This window comes from Perna viridis, chromosome 14 (assembly GCF_037379345.1).
Source record: "Perna viridis isolate PV_CMFRI_1.1 ecotype Kerala chromosome 14, ASM3737934v1, whole genome shotgun sequence".
NCBI classification, from domain to species: Eukaryota; Metazoa; Mollusca; class Bivalvia; order Mytilida; family Mytilidae; genus Perna; species Perna viridis.
Genome location: NC_142458.1, coordinates 537,557 through 563,267, shown reverse-complemented (window position 1 = coordinate 563,267; position 25,711 = coordinate 537,557). Strand labels below are relative to the sequence as shown.

Genomic DNA, 25,711 nt, shown 5'->3' with positions numbered 1-25,711 from the left:
AACAATACCATAGTGGCGGTTCCAATGGGGGTTCCAGAGGTGTTACTACCCCCTTATACCCCTGCTCAAAAGGAGAGTGAGGTATACTGTTTTACCCTTGTCTGTGTTACTGTGTGTTTTGAACCCTTTTTTTCGGTCACAGTTTTTACGATGTACAGTGCCATTACTCTTAGAATTTTGTTTATTTTGTACAAAGAATGGTCAAATAACAGCCTGAAAACACCCAAAGATCTGCCCATTTACCAGATGACAGTTTTAAACATTAAGATTTGATAGAGGTCATGAATTTTCCAGCAATGTATTATTTTATGAGGTGTAATTTTGTCAGCTTGAATTAATTGTGTAATTTTTACAGGTAAAGAACTAAAGGCTGTTTATGTAAAGGTCAACACTGAACAGTACATACATGTATCATTTTGGAACATGTATTTGGAAGTATTTCCCAGTTTATGGAAGGTACAGTTGTTGTTTTAAAAATGAATTCTGCCTTGATAAAAATAAAATTGAACAATGTTCCACTGCATTTGATTTTTATGGGGCATTTATTTGCAGAATATGGATTGGCTCAAAGATGTATCACCTAGGTATATTTTTCTGCTATTTTAAATTGAAAGACACTGAAAATAATACACAATACTATTCAGGCTGAGTTTGTATATTTTTATACACCCACAAACAAAGTTTAAAGGGGTGTATACAAATCGCTCTGTCTGTCCATCCGTCCGTCTGTCTACATTTCTTGTAAGCACAACTAAACCAATCAAGGGAGGAAGGTTGGGTATCACATGTAGATGAGCATGAAAGGTAATCCAAGGACCTAGATTCGAGCGGAAATTGAAAGGGCAGGGGCAAAACTCAGGCATGGCAAAAAAAAACACCCACAACAAACAAAATAACCAAAATTTATATAAAGGAACGAAAGTAAATGAGCAACACAGACTCCACTAAAAACTGAGAGCATGGACCACATGCACTGATAGGGAAAGCATCCTCAGCTTTTCTAAGACAAGTTGAACAAATCGATTTTCATGGTGCAGATGGATACACTGTATTGATTCAGAAGTTCATGATGACTATTAAACTTCATGGTGCAGGAAAGTCATAACTCTCAGATTTCTCCAAAGGGAGATAATCCAAATCAAGGTTAAGACCTCAGGCCTAACTCCACCTGAACTTCTCAAGGGATATTTTTATATGAAGGCTGGGTCTCGTATGCAGAAAGGCATGAAGGAATATAATTATTGTTGGATGAAGCCAAAGGAGATAATCCAACAAATGTCTAACATTATTCTTTTTGTGAGCTTGCTCACATATTTCTAGTTAAAAATACTCTTTGTCAAATGCAAATTATTCAAGGGCAATGAAAAATTAGCTCTTTGTTTTGTACTCTTTCAGTTTTGTGAAGGGCTTGTATACACAAACAGGCAGTAGCCTCACTGCTATAGGTACCCAGCAGGAATTACAGAGGTGATGTAGTCCTTCCAAATTGGTAAGGTAAGTAATAAATTTAATAAGTTTGAAGGTAATCATATATCACCATTAACCCTGTCCAAGAATCTAGTGCATCTGCCAAAAACAAATGCACCACCTTTATTGCTCCATTGTTTGAATCTTTCCATCTGAGTTTCTCTACATTTTACAACCTTTTGAATACATTTCCTCTGAAATCATGTTGATTGATTGAGGTAAAATGGCAGATCACATATTTGAGAAATTTTAATCAATGGAACAAACTTGACTTTAGATAGAAATTAAATTTCAAAGCTCTTGAATACTTATAGCTGTAGCAAGGATGGGGAAAAACACGAAAACACGTACTTTTATAAGAGTACCCTGGTAGCTAAATTGCTGCTTGATTCTCGGACCTATCGAGCAATACTTGAATACTCGAGTATTCTTTGACATCTCTAGTTATTATATACATAAATTTCAAAGCAACTGAATACTTATAGCAGATGTACCTTTTCTAATATGCTTTTCTCTATGATAAACTTTTTGTGATTTCAGAACAGCTTTACTCAGAACAGCAAAACTTCCAGCTGAAGCCCAGGACATTCGGAAACTGGTTCTTGATCTAATTTTTTTCTTTTTGGGGATTTTTTGGGAGGGAAGTAAATATTCAAAATCCATTCAAATTTGTCTTCCATAATATCATTCAACCCTAACAACCCTAACAAGTACTAAAAAATACTCATAAGACTAATGTAACTCACATTTAACCCCTTACTAATTCACATGCACTTAACCCTGAATGAGAGGGAGACTTCTTGCAAGAAATCTGGGGAGATTTCTTGTGAGGATTTTGGCATATCTATATTTGGCGGGGGTAATCAGTGGATGTCTGTCCTTGGGGAAAGATCACAAAAGATAGCTCCAGTATACATAGTCACATCTTCAGAAGGTATGTATACTAATGTACAATGAAAGAGGTCATACATGCTTTTAAGCTCATGTAGCTCAAAGGATTATTTCATTATTGCATCTGTTGTCAACTTTTCACATTTTGCTAAATTACATGAAAACCCCTTGACCAACTTAAACCTAACTTGGCAAATAGGATATATGCAGGATCCACTTTTGGTTCCTCTTGATTAAACAAGATGGTCCCCAGAGACTATTTAAGCTTCTGATCGGCCAATTTTCAAAGATCAACTCCTCAGAAATCACATGTGCCAAACTTGATAGGGTTAATGACCTGAATGCTTTGTACAAAGGTCCACTTTTTGTGTGGCTTGAGTGGCTCATCGGGTGGCTGTGGCCACTGAAAGTCACTGAAAAACGATGTATCTTTGCATTCTTTTAGCCAATGGAGACCATACTTGGCAGAAATAATAAAAGGGACAACTTAGATGATTTTTGTTAAACTTGATTTAACAAGAAGGCTGCCAGAGGCTGTATTAGTTTTTGATTGGCCAATATATATCTCCAAAACTTAATAAAACTTAATAAACCTTAATCAAAATTTTGTGGTTAATTTTTCATGTAAATCTATTAAGCTATTGCCCTTTTTTGATGCTTTCACTAGTTTATTATTTGTTGATTATAACAGTAAATGTTCATATTCTTCCTTGTCTGTTTTATTTCTTTTTATTTTTTTTTTCAGTCATTTACAGGAAAAACACACTGTGGGTCAAAAAGCGGTGAAATGAAATAAACTGCAGGTCAAAAGCAATAGACAGAAGCTGCAGGTCAACAAGTGGCGACTGGAGCATGAACTTGGCGATAAAAGAACGAGTTAATTTGTGATCAGAATTAAGACACTGGAATTGACATTGTTAAATGATGATGATCAATGTACAAAAAAGCAACAACAAAAATAAGATAAAAGACAAATGAATTCAAAAGTTCAGAAAAGTAAAGCAATAGAAATAGAAGAGAAAAGAAGGAAAAAAGATATTTTTTACATTATTTTTTGGTTATTGATCCTTTAGTATCAAAATACCTTATGTTTCTGGTTCATGCCAGGAACTTTCCTACTGTTTCTGAACACTACACAAAAATATAATTCTTTTATATCATTGAATACATCTTTGTAACCTGTAAATATGTTTCTAGCAATCATTAAGCTCAGCAAGACCAAGTCTATGTTTCTGGCACTTATTCAGCTCAATAAGATCAATAACTCAGCAAGACGCAGTCTAAATATTTTTCTGGCAATTATTCAGCTGAATAAGGTCTAGTCTAAATATGTTTCTGGCAATTATTCAGCTCAATATGATCTTGTCTAAATTATTTCTGGCAATTGTTTAGCTCAAGCTTAATAATGAGCTGAAGATTTGAAGGACTCCTTTCAGCCTAGAAAGATGTTTAAATCTCCATCATATCATTAATGTTTTATGATTAATAAACAGGGAGTTCAAGCAAGTAAAATTTGTGGGAACATTCAAATTGATAAAAAGTGTCGAGGTATGAAAATGTTATATTGATCGTGGGAATTATTTTCTTGGGCTGAAATTGGTTCCATATAAGTATGTAATTACAGTGTGGGATAATACTACATTGAAATAGTGATGGATGTGACGGCAAATTAAATTTTGGACAGGTTTTTTAAAAAAAAATTGAGCAAAAGGTGAAATGGAACAAGATTTGTAAATATGTGTGAAGTTATAATTATTGTTATTGTTATTGTTGTTGAAGTTATTGTTATATTTCTGTTATTTTTTTTTCCAAGGCGTAGGACTTGAACGCCTACTCTGGAGGCGGTGTCGGCATTACCTCGAGTCACAGGTTTCCATCGCTTTTTTTAAAAATCAAATTGTTTTTTAGCGTGGTTTTTCCTGGGTGGCATTCATCGCCAATGAAAGAGTGTATTTTCATTCATGTGAAAACTTTAACAAAAAAAAAAGAAAAAAGAAAGAATCACAAAAAAGGGAAAAAAATAACGAAGAGAAGATATAATTATTTTTTTGCTCCTTTAACTTAAAACTTTCATTCTTTTCAAAACAAAAGCATTGTTTCTTTTTTCCCTGCATTTTGTGATGAATTTATCGAATAGCAATTAAAAATCAATTAAAAATGTATATGGAATGTTAGTTTGTTTAATGACAACAAATAAAATATCATTGACTGAAACTGTTACCTTTTTAGTTTGTTTATAGCCAATCAAGATGAACTGAAAAGGAACAAATCTACTATGTTGAATTTATGTCGGGTATCCACTAGTTTAGACTTCACATTGCTTCTATTCAAACTTTTTTGCATGTTTCTTTTTTAAAATTTCATTGCTGGATTGATTTTACCGGTCTAATTTAAATTTTAAAAGAAAAATAGCATTACACAATATGACATGCCACAACCATAGGACATGTCATATACATATTCTTCCTTGAAGGTGTACTTGCATGGATGTGTAGAATTAACTTGCTATGTCATGTTAATAATGATTGGACATTTACTTTATGTAGCTATAGGTTAGCTTGGTAAAATTCTGGGCTCTCAGTTTTTTTGTTTTGTTTTGTTTTTTTTTATTAACAGAAACCGACAGTGTGGTGTGTCAGTTACATGGATGGCCCTATTTTAAAAATGGTAGGGGCCATAAACTAAAAAATTAAATAGACGCAATCATTAATTAATATTTAGTAAAATCATATCAAAATTTCATAACAATTAGACAACCATAACCATAAAGTCATCGCACGAAAATCAAGTGAATATGGACGACGACGACGATGACGACGCTGTCAGCACTATTTCGGTAACTCTATTATATTAAACACACACGCATATATATTAGAAATTCTTATGAAACAAAAATAAAATACTGGTATATAAAGGACTTCAAGGCTAAATCCATGGGTACTGACTCAAATTTAACACTTCAAAATCAAACTTTCAACTAAATCTTGTATCAAACAATTTTATCTAATTCTAAATAGTCACATACATTAGTAGTCTGAAAAATGTTTCCTTGGAGGAAAACTATACTTGTTATGCAGCTGTATAAAATATTTCAAGAGGCACTGCCAATATCATTTATCAAGTCAGAAAAAAAGCTTGCCAGGCAACCTCTAGCACTACTGGAGTAATAAACAGACCATCCGTTTAGACCTAAAAATGTTTCCGATCGCCCTAGGCCTACTGACCCTCTTTCAGGCCCCCAACTCATAAATTTTGATTTGAAATTTTGAAGAAAAAAATTACGTAAAAATTCTGCCGATTGTCTTCCAGAAAAAAGAAGAAAATTGAAAACACCCGTGCCATAAGTGTACTCTTGGTCGTGGATAATCCCTGTTTCGTAATTCGGCACTATAGATATTTTTTGTTTTTACCACCTCCGTCAAAACAGAAAAAAATTACTCATGGGCCAAATCCCTAAAGCGATTAGACTGTGGACTGAGTCTATCATATGTTTAGTCTTTGCATATTTAGTTTTCATTGTATCTGTATGACTTATGTCATTTCAAAAATATCAAATGAAAATAAAAATTCCTACATACCGACCCTACTAAATTTTAGAATAGTTCTCGAAAACATAACATTATTTTTTCTGCCTGGGAAATTTCTCGTCAATTGACTGGCATGCACCAATATCAGTCTTACATGCACCGGAAAGTGCTGATTTTATCCCAAAAAAGTATTTTTGCTGGGTCAAAGATTCAGCAAATGCTACTGTAGTCTATACAACGCTGTATATAGCGTGCATTTTACATATTGAATCACCTGGTCGCCGATCGACATTCTATAATAGGCCCAGGTAGAAGTCGATACATCAAGGTATACTGAATTTCACCAAATAGTACCTAAATTAAGCAAAGCTTGGGTAACATTTCATTTTTTATTCTTCTCAATAATAAGAGGCTAAAATGAGGACCATCTCTTGGTCCCCCTCTTTGGCCCCTGAAATTCATCAAAATTTCTAAAAATCACATAATTTCGACACCATTCATATTGAAATGTTCCTGATGAAAAACAAGGTAATCAAAGGTTATAACTTTATAAATGTATCAAATATCTATGTCTGAACAAAAATATAACTAACTTTAAGTTGCACTTTAAGGGAAATAACTACCAAATAGTGCCAATCTTCTAACAAAAATAAACAAGAACATTTGGATTGAGAATAGCTCAAGATTTTATTTCTGTCTTGTTGATAACTCCTCTAAACTTCAGTGAAATTAGGTCTTCTCTCTTTCAAAGGGTAGACAATTTGAATAAAAATGTATTGTAACCATAAGTTTCCACATATATCTTAATTTAAAACTCACTTTTCAAGAAATTAGCAAATCTTTCTGCCTAAAACACAACAAATAGTAAAATATAATAACTTACATGAATGTGACTGAATTTTTTTGTATGTATTTTGTTTTTTTTCTTCAATAATCTCATACATGTTCATGTTGTATATGCATTATATATGGTCTGCATCAATAAAAAAGTTTTCACAATTAAAATATTGTTTTTTCCCATTTATAGTAGAGAAACCCTCATTATGAAAATTATTTAGCTTTTTGAGTTGATTAAAATCATACTCCTATTACATGTATTACAGGCCATACTACAGACTAGTAATACCTTGAGAAAAGCTCACTTATTGGTGGAAATGCACAATGAAACATTCAAATATGACGAAGAATTTGTGGAAACTTCATTAATTCCATTTATTAGTTTTTTGGGGAGTAGCAAATGAACCGACACACAGAATGATCAATATATATGTACATGTATACTATGCTTTTCAAAGGGGGGATAATAAAACAGACCTACACTGTCCGTAACACTGCCTGTTGTTGATGTATCATTTACATTATAAACTTCCATTTTTAAAGCTGATTTTGCAAGTTTGGATAAATACACAAATTTCAATTTTCAAAACTGTTTACATTTTGATTTAAATTTTCTTTCAAGTCACTCATACAAATTCAGTGAGCATATTTTTAGTTACATAATAAATATTAATATACAGTGTAGTATGCTAGTTCACAAATCTCACTTGGTTCTTCATTTTTCTTGGTTTTCATGACAGTTCCACTCCGTTTGTTTTGGACTTTACTGGAAGTCTCCATCATCTTTAAAAGGGCAATGAGCTAAGAGACTCTTGACTTTCTGCACAAAATCCAATCATTTGGGTAAAATATAATCTTCCACACTAATCATAGCCATTGATAATTTGTAATAAATAATTTCACAGAATTTGCTTACTACCAGAGGTTTCTCTTTCCTCAAATACATGTTCATGTATATCGCATACAGTTTGACATCTTTGTCTGATAAGGGCCCATCCAGTTATGTTTTTGTTTTCTGTGAATTGTAATTACTCTCATTAGATTGATTGTGCATTACATTTGACTGGTTACAGGTTACTGAGTCGGTACACAGTATTTGCCAACAACTACATATGTACATTGCAACATTAGAAGTGCTAGTTGCTCCAGGGTGAAAAAAGTTTCGACCATCACTGTTTTTTTTTCAAGAGGAAACTACTTTCTGAATGACTTTTCACAGCTAGGCTCTGAGCAACTAAACCTCCAGTTTCAGTAATACATTTCTCTTGAGATGTGCATTTCATACATGTAGCTGCATTTCACAGGGTTCTTTTAAAACCTCAAACGTAGAGACCAAATAATAATTTATGCAAATAATTTCACTTCTAAGCAATCATTCTGAAGAAAAAACAACAACATATCGCTCTTTTAATGAATACTACTATTTAGTTTATAATATTACAAAGAAAATACATCTGGTATTGATAAGCGGTCTTGGACACAAATGCCCAGTTTTTTCAGTACAATATGGACCATTTGTTCTGTATTTTGTACACTTAACTGCATCACATTGATACACATGTTTACTATTAATATGTCTACAGTATTAATAGTAAACACGTGTATCAATGTGATGCAGTTAAGTGTATTAAGTTAAGATTCAGTAAAATACAATTTCTACTACATTGTATCATAACTTAAATAAGGAGGCTAATTCTTATTGAAATGTCTTCTTAAAATAATTCAAGGGATTTTAATGTGGATAACTGCTAGCTATTGTTAACACTGAGATTCATTTTTTATATGCATGCATGAGAAGGGTGTAGCATAATGCCCAGTTTGCTGTATACTTGCATTTGTCTTTTGGGGCATGTCAAAGGCATGCTGTTGTTGTGGGAATTCTTGCACCACTCAATGTAGACCCATATTGACATTTTTCTCTCATTTGTTTTTTATCATTTATGGTTGATATGCTACAGAGTATAATGCAGTGTAGCTTATCATAACAGCTAATTATAATTATATTGTACATGTATAATTAGAACCGAAAAAGATATAAATGTATGGTTTATGTCCTGAAAATAAAATACGTCAAGGGGATATCGACCTATCTTGAACTGTTGTGAAATTGTCAGGGACGGATTTAGGCTTGGGCATGGCGGGCATCCGCCCACCCCCCTCAAAATATGCATGTCTTTGATCCCTGGTTGAGATACACCCGAATATAAAATTGGTAGTTGTGCACTGCTTCTCTGCCTAGCCATTCGGCAAGGTCAGCTTGAATGGTCAAACATTCTCTTCCTGAAATGCATGAAAAAATGGAGGATAATAAATCACAATCGACAAAAACTAGATAGAAATGGACATTATTCAAGTGACAGGTTAATATAAAAAGCTAGCTATCAATTTCAATATGCATTGAAAACACAGGCCCCCATTTCAGACAGAGCCTTGCTCTCTACGTACTACCACTCTTGGGTGGTAATGGGATCTGTGCTTTAATATTATGCTTTATAGCCCACCATTGCATGACCATGTAGAATATAATTTCCTACATTGTACCTATGACTTTGAAAGTAATACCTATTTATACTGTAATTAATAGAGGATGAAGTCCCCATAATGGTACTCAACAGCGATAGAATCAGATACCGAATACAATGTCCAGTGGACATTATGTCAATGACTTTTGTATCTGGCTCCATTGAGTGTGGTGCTCTGAATAGCTGCAAAATCATAACTACTGCCATTTTTTAAAATATTTAGTAATCTGAATGGTCACAACTAGTAAGTATAAAAAATATAATAAACGAGCAACCCCAATGGCTACATGTTTACAGCTGGGGACTGATACAATTTCAACTTACAAAGTTTTACCAAATTGTGTAATTTGTGAAAAAAAAATTAATTGAAGATGATGTAAAGCTGTAAAAGGCATACATTTTTTTTAAATGTCAATTTTCTCTACTGCATGCTCTTACGGGTTACACCTGCCTCATAGTATAAATGTATTTGTAATTTTTAACTTACCAGAATCAACTGGTACAATATGCCAGTGCTCGGCACTGGCGGCAGTGGTTGCACAAGTTCTTCCCTGGTCTGATTTCTGAAGACCGGTCTGCATTTTATTGTTCACATCCGGGAAATTAAAACACTGTATCGTTATGCAAAAGCTTCTATTTTATGCTTTTCGTAACATTTTTATCCAGTAGAACTAGATATTTGTCATTTTTTATCAGTATTTTATTTCACAAAAAGATATTTTGCTTTTAACATTGAACTCAATGCTATGTTAATGACGAATCTCAATGCATTTGAATGGGAGATGAGGGCCCATTCTCATGAAATCACGGAGTCACGTGACGAGACTTACATACCCTAATTGCAAACTGAAAAATAACAAAGCTTTGTGTGAAAATCAAATTGTGAACGAGTACATTAAAAGTACCTCCCAATATCTTATGGAAGTGTATGAACTTTTATTCTATGTAATTCTTGATACAGGTATAATGCCAAACTTGGCTTGTTGGCAATATCATTCCAATATACATTGTATAAGAATAAGGACTAAAAACGTTTGGCCGACCACAATTGTGAGCTGCATTGGCAAACTTTTTACTGCTATTTTGAGCGAACGCCTTAACAGTTATTAGGAAAATTTTTCATTACTGAAAAAATCAGAATGGCTTTCCCCAGGGATATTCAGCTGTACATAATTTATTTACCCTATATTCATTTTTTGAAACACTGAAACAGAAAAAGAGAAATTAAGTTATACTGTGTCTTTGCAGATCTTGAGAAGGCGTTTGATAGTTTGAAGAGATGGGCTATGGCATGAATGTATTATAATTAGTACATTGTATCAATGGTAAAATGTTCAGTGTTATACAAAATATGTAAACGGATTGTTTATGATAAATGTACACCAGAATATCAGAATATTTCCCCTCGTGAAATTGGAGTTAGACTAAGTGAAAACCTTTCACCTTTCTTGTTTGCATTGTTATTAAATGATTTAGAAGACTTTATGAACAAGTATGATATCTTAGATTATAACTTCGTTGTCAGATGAAATAGAAAATGAATTAAGTTTATTTATGAAAATATTTAAATTGCCATAATCACGCAGATGATACTATACTTATAACACCAAAAGATTAACACAGATTGTTTTCATCAGTATTGTGTAACGTGGAGACTTAAAGTTGATGTATAGAAAACAAAAGTTTTGTGTTTTTGTAATGTCAGAATAACAAATAATCCAAGATTATTGTTTAATAACAGAAATAATGACATTGTGAATGAGTTCAGGGATACTTCTATCGAAAACCGGCAAGTTTGCAAAAGCAATACAATTGCAAGCAGATAGAGGAGGAAGGGTCATGTATGAAATTCTAAAAAGGGGTAAATATGACAATTTATCAAATTGAATCGTCTGTCAATTACAAAATGTAGATATATTTGATAAGACTATAAAACCCATTCTTCTATATGACTCAGAGGTACGGAGCTTTAGTAATATTGATTGTACTGAAAGAGTGCATCTTAAATTTTGTAAATCATTACTGAATTTGAGAATTACAACATAAAATTGTATGGTATACTTTGAACTTGGACGATATCCGCTTATTTTAGATGTGAAGCAGAGAATGATTTCTCATTGGACTAAACTTTTAGCAGGAAAACCATCAAAGCTATGTTCTGTTGTGTATACATTAATGCACGTTATGCATTCACAAAATCGTCATATTTCCTTAGTTAATTCATCTAATAAAAGAAGATACTAGGTTGTCATATATATTGATTTCCAAAACATTTGTAAGTGATATACGGCTGAAACTGACAATCAATCTACGTGATCTGTTCCAACGAGAGTGGAACAATGTGATTAATGAAAATTGGAAAGCATTTCAACTTCGACATTTAATGATAAAGAATTTTTGGTTTTGTTGTTATAGATTTTGAAAAACAAACCATCGTTTACCTATTGGGCATGGTAGATGGACTAATGTTCAAGGAGAATATAGATACTGTACTCTCTGCAATATGAATGAGATTGGTGACGAGTTTCACTATATAATGATATGTCTTTTTTAAATCAATCTAGGAAAGATGTTTATTAGTAGGAATGTTTATCAACATCCCAATATTATTAATTTCTAATATGCCACGAACCTAAATGATAAACTTGAACTTTTGAGACTACATTTGTATGTAAATTTGTCAGAATTATAAAGAAATATGTTGAGCCTCCTGGTTAACCTGTTGATAAATTACGTTATTATTTATATAGTTGAAGTACCATTCTGTGTACGAATGGATGGCACATAATTTTTTTCTCAGTTTGGTCTTATTTTCCTCAAATATATTCAATACATCTAGTTATTTAGATTTATTCTGAAGCATCTGTTACATAGATATTTTTACTGGCTATACAGGGGAAAGGGCCGGACAATTTTCCCGTCATCTTTCCATGGTGCATTTCAACTGAATTTGATCTATCAATTTCTTAAAAAGACAAACTTTATTTCATATTCCAATACTTCACCCATTGCATCCAAAATTTTCAATTATAAAAAGCTATTGCAGAACCTCGAGATTGAGGACTTCAAGACTAAACCACCTGACTGTTCTTGCAAAAACTCTACATTCAAAAATGGTCCTTTCGGTCACGTCGTTACGGGAGATTTGTTCATCATCGAAAACGAATATTCTTTGTAAAGGTCCCAAGTACCGTGAACCACGCTCCATAAATTGGAATTATAACTTTAAAGTTCTTATGAATGCCGTGGAGGACTATGCAAGAAAATGGATAAAACGAGAACAAGAAGACATTGATTCTCTGTCAGAGTGGTTAAAGGCTGCGAGGTCTTTAATTTTGAAACAAATAAAAGTTTTAAGTAGGTCAATTAGTGCCAATGCTACATCAGTTTTCAAAGACCCCGATGTAGCAAAAACATTGTCTACTGTACATGATGTTGTCGTACCAGCAGACAAAGCCCAAAACAACATTGTTTTTGTCTGCAAAACGTCTTGCATCCAACATTTATTATCAGAGGTAGGCGTAGAAAATAACAGAAGTGCTAAGACCTATACTGCTACCACACTCTCCAAAGAAGAAATTGTGGAAAACCATAAATCTGTGCTATCCTCTTTTGGTCTCTCTACCAAAGACGATGACTGTGATTTACCGTCTATGTACTGGATTCCCAAACTCCACAAGAATCCATACAAACAACGTTGCGTAGCTGGATCTGCAAAATGTACCACCAAACTTTTTCAAAACTTTTAACTTCTATACTCACAGCTGTCAAAGAGAGTTTGCAGTCCTATCACAAAATTTGTTACTCCCGTAGTGGTATTAATTCAAGGTGGATCCTGAAAAATTCGAAAGATCTTTTGGAGACAATCAGTTCAAGACTATTATCAGAATGTAATAGCATTAAAATCTATATTTTTTCAACACTGTACACTTCTATTCCGCATACTCAGTTAAAATCCCGACTTAAAACATTATACATCGTTGTTTTTTCCAAAAAAGATGGTACACCTAGATACAAATATATAGTTCTTGGTAGGGATTCCTCATACTTTGTAAGAAATAATTCCAAATCATCTTCCAAATATACAGAAGATGTTTACAAAATGTTGGAATTTTTTATCGACAACATATTTGTCCAGTGTGGTGGACGCGTTTTCCAACAAACGGTCGGCATTCTAATGGGAACTAATTGTGCTCCTCTACTTGCCGATCTATTCCTTCTCTCTTATGAGGCTGACTTTTTAGCTGATCTAATCCGAAAGAAAGAATATCGTTTGGCTAGATCCTTTGATCTCAGTTTCCGCTATATAGATGACGTATTATCTTTAAACAATCCTAATTTTGGGGATTTAATACATCGCATCTACCCAAAAGAACTTGAGATAAAGGATACTACAGACACTGTGAAGTCAGCCTCATATCTTGACCTACACTTAGAAATCGATGGTAAAGGAGAACTATGGACCAAACTTCACGACAAACGTGATGACTTTTCATTCAAAATTGTCAACTGTCTTTTCATTTGTGGCAACATCCGTTCAGCACCTGCGTATGGAGTGTTCATATCACAACTCATACGTTATGCCAGAGCTTGCCGAGACTACGCAGACTTTTTGTATCGAGCTAGAATTCTAACAAATAGGCCTCTGGAGCAGGGTTATGTTGCTACAAGATTAAAGTCATCACTACAATAGTTTTATGGTGGTCATCATGAACTCGTGGATCCTTACGGTGTATCCATCTGCCCCATGAAAACTGATTTGTTCAACGGGTCATAGTTTTCCTTTCCTCTTTCGTCTACCCCGGACTTGACTTTTCATGAGCAACTCGGCGGGTGTTTCTAGAAAAGCAGAGGACGCTTACTCTACCAGTGCACCTGGTCCATGCTCCCAGTTTTTAGTGCAGTCCGAGTTGCTCATTTGCTTTTGTTACTTTGTATGTGTGATTTTAGTTACTTTATGTTCTTTGTTGTGTATATCTGTTTTCCATGTCTGGTCTTTGTCCCTAGATTGCATTCTGTTGATAACCGCTATAACCTTGGTTCCCTTGATTACGCTTACAAACAATTTCCTGTTTACTGGTTATTTCTAGAGGTTATAATGTATAAATACTTTATTGAATAAAAATAAAAATATCTGCGTTTTATTTCTTCATGTGCCACACCTTATATACATTATTTATCTGATTCTAAGACTAGAGAAGTACTTGAATATGTTATCAGTAATCTCTGTACCTGTACATGATGGCGATGAAAATAAAGATATATATTTTTATATAGCGCAGCTGGCCGAGTGGTCTAGGGCGCTGGACTTCGTGCAGGTGATGTTCCCAGCTAGCACAAAAACGTAATAAAAATGTTTCCTTAAAAGACTGAAAACATTTTTCGGAAATATTTTTAAAACGTAAAAATGTATGGTTGCAGAAATGTTATAATAACGTTTTCAATAGCCATTATATATGTTATTATAACGTTTCCATAAAAAGACTGAAAACATTTTTCAGAAATGTTTTTACAACGTAAAAATGTATGGTTTCACAACTGTTATAACAATGTTTTCAACAACCATTCACTATAGTGCTATTATAATGTTTTTCAATAACATTCTTTTTTTCAAAACAAATTGTATTATGAATATTTTTATGCAAAAATTGCATACACATACAACAGGTTTAACATGAGATAAGAAATTTGTAGAGTTCTCTATATTTTGTAGATGTAGCAACAAACTAAACGAAATTTTAAAGATAGGTTTTGTCAGTTCACTTATTCATCTTCAGGCATTTCAAGCAGTGTCCATTTCCGTTCTTTGGTTTCCTTCAAACAGGAAGTGGATATCCATGGGACCAAACTTCATACATGTGTTTTATAATTAAAACTTTACTTAAGTTCAGCAAAAACTGAGTTGGATCCAAGAGGGGCCCAGGGTCCCCCCTCATATTTGAAAAACATGATTTTTTGGAAAATTAATGATACTACCCATAGTGAGCCCCCTCAAAGGTCATACTGATTTATGTAAAACAGTTATTTCATATTGCGGTCAAATGAATACACGGATACACGGAAAGACTAACAAATGCCATGAGCACTAGTCATTAATATTAGGAATATTAAACCATTAGATGTGAGCTTCTTTTGTAATCCTTATTCCCTGCAAAAGAGAAAGATCATGTGTATTTCTTATAAAGAAATAAATTAAAATGACAAGCATTATATAATCAAAACTGTGAACTGATTAGCTCGATCCAAATCCTCGGAGAGGGTAAAATCCTACAATAAACAACAACAACAAAAACTAAAGAATTTTCAAAAAAGGAAGAAAAACAAACATTCTACATTTTTATCTTTTCGGGCCATTATTCTAAAATAGTAGGGGCCAAAATCACTGTCCTGAACGAGCCCGATTTAGATTTTTTTGGACCTGGTTTCGATGACGCAAGATGGCGGACGGGCACTTTGACGAAAGGTAGGTATCTTATATATCTTTCTGATTCGACCTTATGCAGACTTGTAACTGCTTAAAATTTTAACGCACAAATAGCAACTATCTTCTATTTTATTAACAATACTCGTATACGGGTAATAATATATTTAATCTCAGCAGAACATCGATTGAAATCTTGTTTAATGTGAAAAAAAAAAACGAAATCAACCAGAGGGTCGAGCATTCTTTCCATCATTTCATATTATATGCGCTCTTATTTTTGAATAAAACCGTTGTCTATAATAATTTTATTCAGGCAAAAATCATTCCCGTATAAAAAAATTAACATGTAATTAACTGCAGATTTATGGCGTTTACAAAATAGCCAATGACCTGGTTTAGATTAATCAATCATTCAGTGACCTTGAGCACTTTTCATTCGAAAAGTTCCCGGTTTAGATAAAACAAGAGACCCGGTTTAGACCTTCCAGGTTCTGAGGACCCGATTCAAATCATTGAAAACTTTCATTTAGCTGTCTTTACAATGTACTGCAAGTGCGATTGATAGCAAAGAAGCTGATAAACATTTTAATTTTTGTTGTCGTGTCGATTCGGAAAGTACCTCGTCACACTTAAAACCTTAAAACACTGAACAGAAATCAACAAAAAATCTATTGTCGTCGCACAGAGTCAAGATTTCAATCGATGTTATGTGAAGTTAAAGGCATTTTCGTCCGTATACGAGTATTGTTAATAAAATAGAATTTATCATTGCTGTTTGTGCGTTACAATTTTAAGCAGTTACAAGTATGCGTTAGGTCGTACCAGAATAATATACAAGACACCTACCTTTCGTCAAAGTGCCCGACCGCCATCTTGCGTTATCGAAACCAGGTTCCAAAAAATCTAAACCGAGCTCGTTCAGGACAGTGATTTTGGCCCCTACTATTTTAGAATAATGGCCCGAAAAGATAAAAATGTAGAATGTTTGTTTTCCTTCCTTTTTTTGAAAATTCTTTTTTTTTATTGTGGTCCTTATTTAATTCTGGTAGACTTTGGTGATTACGCACAATTTTCGAGTTTTAAGGGTAAAAATATCTACTTTTTTCATTTTTGGTCCGATGTCAATTTTTTTGTTGTTGGATTCCTTATAAAAATCTCTCAATCAGAATACATATATATCTTGTGTTTTTTTAGTTACACTGGGTCAAAGGGACCACACCCCCCAAAAATGGCTTTTTTGTCCGATTTGATTTTTTTATTTTGGATTTTCCATGAAAATCGATATCTTTGTCTACATTTTCCAATCTCCTTTTTAATTTTGGTCTGATTTTGAAAATTTTTGATTGAATTTCATATTTTGTGCAAACCATTTGTTTGGTCCATAATAAATTTTAAGTCCTTATGCTTGAATGTGTAAAAAATTAATGTTGTGTCCACACTTGCCCCAACTGTTCAGGGTTTGGATCACTGTGGTCGTATCATGCTGCGCTCGGCGAAGCTTTACATTAGCACATGCCGTATTGCACCTCTTATTTGATTTCTAGGAAACGAAAAGGGATATCAACAAGAAAACATAATTTGCTCACAGTTTTACATGTACAAGTAGTTTTTTTTTAATTAGGCTACACCAAAAAGACATGGTTTCTATTATTTTGATTCTAATAGGACTAGTTTCTTCATATTTTTGAATAGACGCAGCCTCTGAATCACACGAAATGTTGGTCATGTGTTTATCTCTTTTTTCGTCCCTGTGGCACGTCATATAAGAATGATACATTCATTGATTTTACATTTTGTACATTTGTATAGCAAATATCTCATGCAGTTGAGAAAGAGAACGGTTGAGTCAAAGTGAGCACTCTACCCTAAGACCATCGAGGCGTTTCTTCTTATAAGGAAAAGCAAGCGATATAATCATTGATAGATTAAAACATGGCATTGCGGTCGTATAATGTTATCATTCTGCTGTCGTCGTCATCGCCGGCGTCGGCGTTGTCGTCCGTAGACAATTCCACGTCCACTCAATAACTTGGGTATAAGTGTTTTGATATTTATGGAATTATACCACAAGGTGTCATACTACAACAGGAAGTCTGACATTGATTTTTGTGGTTGTGACTTGAACCGTTTAGGAATTAGGGGACTGAATGGGGTCAAAACTGGCCTTTTCATGACACACAAACAATAACTGGATGATGTGAATATATAGAACTCTTTGAAATTTTACCACAAGGTGTCATACAACAAAAGGAATGCCGGGATTGATTTTTAGGGGGTGTGACTTTAGGTCTTAACTATTTAGGAATTTTTTGATATTATACGACAAGGGTGCCATACTACCAAAGGAAGGTTCAGGGTTATGACATGAACTATCTTAGAATCAGGGGCCAAAAGGGTCCAGAAAAGTGCATTTGTATGTTCGGAAAATAACTTGAGTAAACGTGAACGAATTTTTTAAAAATTTTACCGCAGTGTGTCATTTTACAAAAAGAGAGTTGGAATTGAATTGGGTGTGTGCCTTGAACTATTAAGGAATGAAGGGTTTTTTTTTAAAGGGGACAGAAACCAAACCTTTTTAAATTTTAGACAATGACTTTAGTAAAATTGAATGGATGTCTTTGAAATTGTACCATAATGTGCCACACTAACAAAGGAGGGCCTGGATTAATTACCGGGGGTTGTGACTCGAACCATTTAAGAACGAGGTGCCCAAAAATATAATGTAATAGCTATATCGCAATTTACGACATATTATATACATATAACTTTATTCTTATAAACCGATGTAGGTACAAAGGTATGCAGAAAAACAAATTACATCAAAACATTATTATTTGTTCAAGTTGACGAGGAGGGATAAAACATCTTATTTAATATAAATACACAAGTTAATACAAAATGAAATAACGTCATAGGGAATCCAATATATCATTTATCTTACGAATAAATATACTCAAGTATTTTTAGTTTTGACTATTTCTTCTGATTCATTATTTTCTTGAATTTAACATTGCAATTTGTTATGAGTTGCCTATCTATATTTTTCCGATCGTCATTCAATAAAGTGAATTCCATAATATAATGGTATTCATCCCCAATAGTTGTGTTACACGAATGACATAGTCTTTGATCTCTCTGAATATTTATCCATCTTCCAGTTTCTACTGGCAGCTTGTGGTTTGTCGTCCTAAATTTTGCTAATGTTACTATGTCTTTATCACTAAGTATTCCAAATAATTTTCAGATTCCAAAGATTCTTTGTATATTCGGTAGTTTATGGATTTAGGTGAAGTTTGTTTTTTTCCAAACCAGAATTGTCTAAACTGATCTTCCAGTCTGTCTTTAATTATTTTCTGTAAGTTCGATGTTGTATTCTGGCAACTCCAGAGATAAGAATAACCGCAAGTATCAAGTATATTTTTAATTTTGTCGAGCTATTTTGATCGGAACGTTGTTTCCTGACTTAAAATGTACATGTAACGGAAAATAGCAGCACTCAGTTTCATGTCTTTGCCTAATAAGATTTTGGACCGAAATGACACCACCCTGGACTTTATATCGATTTCAGTGGGATATTGTCCTAGTTCTCCATAGACCATATCACTTTTTAGCGCATGACAAGTGGCCCTAAGCGGCTTCTGTACATTGATTTGTTGGTAACACAGTGCATATATGTTTAAACAAAAAAACCTCTTCAACTTAATGAATCTCTACCCTTTAAAGTTTCTACCATTTATCATAATTCAGTGCAGCGTTGCCATACACCGAGTATGATATCTTCCAGTTGTTATAATTAAATTTAATATTTTTATAAGAGCTTTTCGGAGACGAAGAAGTTGCTGATGATGTGATGCTGACAAACGATCCGCGTGAACACAAGAAGCTTGGGCGTCTGGTTAGAAATTTTAATCAGAAACTTTGGGACGAAAATTGTATGAATATAGTGGAAAGGGGAAACTTTGCAAAAGTAAGTATTGCCTATTTTTCAATTGATCAGAAAGCAGTAGCTTGAAAATGTATCGAGTAGACAACTCGTCTGGTAACCCTTTAGTGTTTATACTCTTTTTTTTTATAATTACCTCTTACAACTGATTAAAAAGGCTGTGAACACTGTGAAAACTGCAGTTGCCGTAGGTAACGCTTGACATTGCTCGTATATTAGTATGACGCTGTCGTCATCGTGTTTCGTCCGTGTCGTCGTCGTCCGTAGACACTTGGCTTTTAAACTTCAGTATTATTTAAATGATCTTTATAAGATTTTGTAAGAAGGTTTCAAACCACAATTAAAAGGAAGGTTGGTATAGATTTAAGGGTTATGGCCTCATCTGTTTTAGAATTAGGGACCAAAAAGGGGCTTAAAACAAGCATTTCGTGGAATTTAAGTATATAACTCCAATAAAAGCATAGGAATGTCTATGATATTCCTTCACAATTAGGAAGACTGGGATTGATTTTGTGAGTAAAGACTTTTAACTTTTCAGAAATTAGGGGCGAAAAAGGGGGACCAGAAACATGCAATTTCGTCATGTCCAGACAATAACTTGACCATTAGTGAATAAATCTTTGTGAAATTGTATTACATGTACAAGGTGTCATACCACAAACGGAAGATTTAGATTGATTTTTTTGGGTTGTGACTTGAGCCAAGTAGGAATGACGGGCGACAAAGGGACAAGAAACAAATAGCTTGTTTATTTCTGGTCTGATTTTGAATTTTTGTTTTTAATTATATTTCTCATGAAAATTCCTGCCTGTATTTTTCAATCAGATTTCAGATATCTCTTAAGGTTTTTGAGTTATAAGTGGCCAGAGGGGACCACAACCCCAAAAATGTTTGGTGCGATTTTTAATTTTTTTTATTGGATTCCGTATGAAAATCCCAGCAAAAATACATTAGCTTTAAGAAATAGTTGCTTACCAAATTTACCCTATGGTTTACTGTTCTTGAGATAATGAGGTACAAAATGATCAATGAACGCACCCTGAAGCAGAACTTCATACTAAAATTGAATTTCAAAATATTGTGCAATGTTGTGTCCAAATGAGTTGTTATGTCCATAATGAACTGTAAGTCCCCATGTTTACTGTGTCAAAAACTACTATTGTCTCCACACTGTACTCAGTTCAAGTTGCTGTGATCTTATCATGCTGCGCTCGGTGAAGCTTTTTTTTATATTTTTGGTGTCACATATATTTAGATAATACTAAGAATTTATGAAGGTTTTGAGCCCATACGATACCACACATACAGGAAATTTAAGCAGAACTATTATGGCAATTGTTTGTTAACAATTGAAAGAACTATCTCTTTGTAATATACACGTAAAGACATTTTGTTTGATACATAAAATGCTACCTTCTACAACAGTTTGGATTTTTTGCACTTGGTAACCTAGTCAGATGCAATTGTCGATGTTTCCAACATTAGTTTTGTAATGTAACCTTAACGACCATTCATTAGATATACAAGAACCCTACTTTCTGTGAACTTTAGCATTTTGTACTTATTAACCCCAACTGGGTTCTTTTCTGTATAAAAAAATGATATTTGAGATGTATACGTTATGACCTTTAATTTGATATGCGACAACCTAACTATATCAAAACTTAAGTTTTGCACTCATTGACCTCCTCCAACTCATTTATTTCGAGTCAAAACATCGATATTTCGGATGTACGCTTTAAGACCTGTCATTTGATATGCAACAACCTTACCCTCCAATAACTTCAAATTTTAGCACTCAATGACCCTACTCTTTGAACATGTATGACTTATCGAGGTTGAAACTGATTTTTTTTAATGTGCCCATTTAGACCTTCAAAATGATATATCACATGACCCCTTCGACGAAGTTGAAAAAATGATGCAATATCAAATCTATAAATAGGTATTAATGAAATGTATAAAGCCATTGGAAAATATGAAAATTTTAAGTTGTTGTAGTATCGTTGGTTTTTTATATTGGTCCTTGGAAGTTTGTCAAACAGTCGTACTTTATCATATCTTTGATAATGTGAACTGATTACGGGGCGCCGAATGGGACTCTTGTGATTTTTGTACTCAAAATTCAGTTTTGTACAGACAAAAATGAATTTTTTTCAAGAAAAATAAATTCAGATTAACAAAATTTATAACGTACTACAAATTTTCAATTTTGTGTCACAAAAGTCAATTCTCTGTCACAAAAAAAGCAACCGCGGGTCTCGCAGACATGGCAAGGTAAAGTGGACAAACATGCCTATTTATAAATATTTATAAACAATTATAAATATTTATAATTCATTTATTAATATTTATAATTAATTTATTAATATTTATAATTAATTTATTAATATTTATAATTAATTCATTAATATTTATAATTCATTTATTAATAGCGAGCGCCGCGAAGTGGTGTGAGCTCTACGGTTATTACGCTCCCGAAGGTTCTATATACTTATGGCGAGAAAAAGCATCAATATCCGGTTTGTACCTGCATTTTCAGGAGCTGAAAAACAGCATAATGGCAGCTTCATTTGCGTATACTTGTACATGTGCGATTGAAAGCCAAACCAGTCTCGAAAAATATTTGCTAGTTTCGATAATTAAATACAAATCGAATCATACCTTTTCCAAGATAGGGTTGGCCTTATAGTCTGCAGTACGGCGCCTAGATGTTTACGAAAATTACGTAACCAATATTACCCATAATTCTCGGGTCATAAAAATTGCGAAACGAAAAAGAACCAAAACGAAACGAAAGTAATCGATAAAAGAAAGAATCGAAAAGAATCAATTCGATAACATAAATCAAATCGCAATAAAAACATAATCAAACTCGAAACAGAATGAAGCGAAACTAAATTGAATAAAAAATATATTTTAAATTACAAGAACCATAATGTTTATCCATGCCGGACAATGCGACCCAAAGACATTTCGGACCATGAAAACCAATAATTCCTTATGAATGCCGGACATTTTGGCCAATAGACATATCAGACCATGACAATAAGTATAATGCGTTAGGACATATATAAATGCAAAAATTACCATATTTGAAGGTTGTAAATATAATATATCAAATCTGAGGACAGAGCTGACAAAAATTATCAAAGTTGTTTTTTAATTAATGTTTCTTTGGGAGCGTTAAAAGGTTTCACCTTCATCATAGTACGTGTAATTTCTAAATTTTCCTTAAGGTTCCCCAATATACTAACGAAACAAAGTCATGTCCCGGAAGTAACAAAAATCGACTGTCCTTACGGAGAAAATTCATTATTTCCTTCGATCAAACAAATAAAAAAATATAGGTTAGGATTATGTTTCAGTAAAAAATAAATTCATCTTATCTGATAGTTTTTCAAGTCTTTCTAATTTGTTTTACTTATTTAAAGAAGTGAATGTTATGTTTTTAAAAACTTCGGGAAACACGTGGATGTACGTACGTGTATCTCCGTTGTTACACTGTTGCTGTTGTAAAGAACCTAACTCGCCTTGGAAAAAAACATAACTCCGATTATATTATCGAAGCATGACGGTGGCAGAATGCGGCCATGAAGAAAAAAAAATATTATGTTGTTCCCTCAAGAAAGCATGTAGTTCAAACAAGATAAGTTTCTCGTTCCCTCAAGAAAATATGTTGTCCCCTCAAGATACTATTTCGTTCCAAGATACATATATCGTTCCCACAAGATAATATGTCGCTCCCACAAGATAAATATCTCGTTCCCACAAGATAATATCTCGTACCCACAACATATTTATATTTATTTATGTACACACAACTCTCATTCTGCACAAGGGGACTAAGGAGTCAAGACGTGATGGTCACAGTGACTTAAAGAGATTGATCCCGAAAAGGTAAAGCGCCTCTTAACGCACACTAGCTCACTATTCCCTAACCCCCAAACATTAAAATCTATCGTTGGTTCAAATTTCAGACAAAAAATGTAACTCTTATTGGAGTTAGGGTCCTTGAAAGTGTCATTTTTTGTGTATGAATTTTTCTAGTTTTTTTCTTATTATTTAGAAAACGGAAGCAGATTGATGTTCAAATAACATTTGAAAATTGTTAAGCATTGTAAGATCTATTCCTGGTGCATTTTTCAGAAATATGTGTTGATCCTTCTTTGAGTTACGACAATTGAAAGAGTAATTCTTGGTGATTTTTTCCAGTTATAGCAGATTATTAAGAAAACAATGACAGACTGATGATTAATGTAATTGAGAAAAAATGGTTGGAATAATAATGTGTGTCATTTGTTAAAATTTCAGAAAAATTTGTTGATCCTTTTTAGAGTAATAGCTCATAAAAGTGTCATTTTGCTGATTATTTCGGAAATAATAGCAGATTACTTGAATGTAAATAGGAAAAAATAATTAAAAGCTTGATCAAATAAGATCTATTCTTCATGCAAATTTGCATAAGTATTTGGCCATCTGTAGTTTATACATTTGTGTAACCAGGTGAGCGATTCAGCTCTCTAGAATCTTTAGTATATGACGTTGCGCACGCTACTGCGGCAGTGTTGAAAAACACACCTATCTCAACTATAAATGACTATTGTATACAATTAATTATTATTATGTGAAAGCTCTATACTCTTGGAATGTGGACTAATAATAAGTTCTGAATATTTGTCACAAATGGTACTTCTAATTTTTTATAATCTATTAAACTTTCCAAAGACCCGTAAAAAAAGTAAAAATTCCTTATGTCAGGTGTAACACTGAGCAGTTTCAAAAAAGCTAAAATAGTGAATTGCGTATTGCAAAGGGTATCAAATTTGCCAAATTTTGCATGGAAGAATAATTTCATGTGTTCTTTTTGAGATAGTTATCAAAATTGCGTTAATTTTAGGCAAAAAAAAAATATTCAATGCAAAAATGAAAGTGTTGGTAAATGGTCAGATTTCTAAGAGCGTTCAGTAATCATTCTGTTATTAATGTCATAACTTATTTACACAATATTCTTTTCCGATTAATTTTTCCAAAAATGTACATACTTTCAGCAATTCTACGTCGGCATTTGACGAAATTTCCAGTACAAACAAAAAAGTTACATCTTTTTTGAAAACGTCTAGCGAAATGTCGGATGTCAATACTTTCCGGGTAATTCGTTGAGAAAATGTCATGCTCCAACGCAATTCTACAATCCATTGCCAATTTCTTCTATGAAATAATGATACTTTATAATTAGTACATACACTTAGGAATACACATATTTCATTTTTTATGGTTTAAACCATTTAAAACGGATAAAATTCGACCAAAACAAATGTGAGTATATGTTGTATCTATGATTGAACGGTAAGTAGATATTCAGGTAAAAAAAACATTTGCAGACGAGTATGGAAAAATGCAAATTTTCCTTTCTGTAGTACCACTCATGAAATACATATTCCAAGTTCTGGAAAACATCAAGGTTACTCTCTTGCTCCCCACCCGTCACACATTCCATCTAGGGATGTGCTTAGAGATCTCTAGCTAAAAGCACAAAGGTAAAAGAAGTTCTTGGTCTTTCTTCAAAAAACAAAAAACAAAAAAAAATATAAAAAGCCACACAAATGAGTTGTTTAAGTAACATGTTCAACTTGACTTGAAATATCTCAACGGCTATAAGAGATTGGATGGTATCTGGTCAGTGGATCAGGGATGATGTTTTAAGGCTCGTTAACCAAGTGTTATGTGCAGAATGTTAAGCACCCGTCCAACGCGAACATAGATATAGCCATTAACAAAAACTTGATCAGATCAATTCTGCGGAAGATGTATTTCAAGATAACTTTTTTCTTGTAAGGTTACTACCTATATGTAAAATGTACCCACTAACTAATTGGAAATGTCAACCTGTCTGCAACTTGTTGCTGAGATGACAATGACCAAAAACATAAAATCAATCATGCAGAAAATACACGTCAAGGCGACTTTATCCTGGTGCGCATGTTAGTTATTATCCAGCAAGTCATATCCACTTTCTGACTGACCAAGCATACATGTACTTCCACCACTGTGGTTGCTAAGGTATGGAAATTCAATCATGTTATCATAAAAACTTCAG

The 25,711-nt window shown here is 33.4% G+C and overlaps 1 protein-coding gene across 2 annotated transcripts in view; it reads left to right on the top strand.

Moving 5' to 3' along the window:
* Positions 1-4,578, top strand: part of LOC148597656 (uncharacterized) — a 28,938-nt gene extending 24,360 nt beyond the window's left edge. For both annotated transcript variants that reach the window (XM_088562330.1, XM_088562331.1), the window contains 4 exons: positions 356-456; positions 1,396-1,494; positions 2,008-2,401; positions 3,104-4,578. The gene's annotated coding sequence lies outside the window, so the exon portion shown is untranslated. The remainder of the gene's footprint in view (positions 1-355; positions 457-1,395; positions 1,495-2,007; positions 2,402-3,103) is intronic.
* Positions 4,579-25,711: the final 21,133 nt, after the last annotated feature.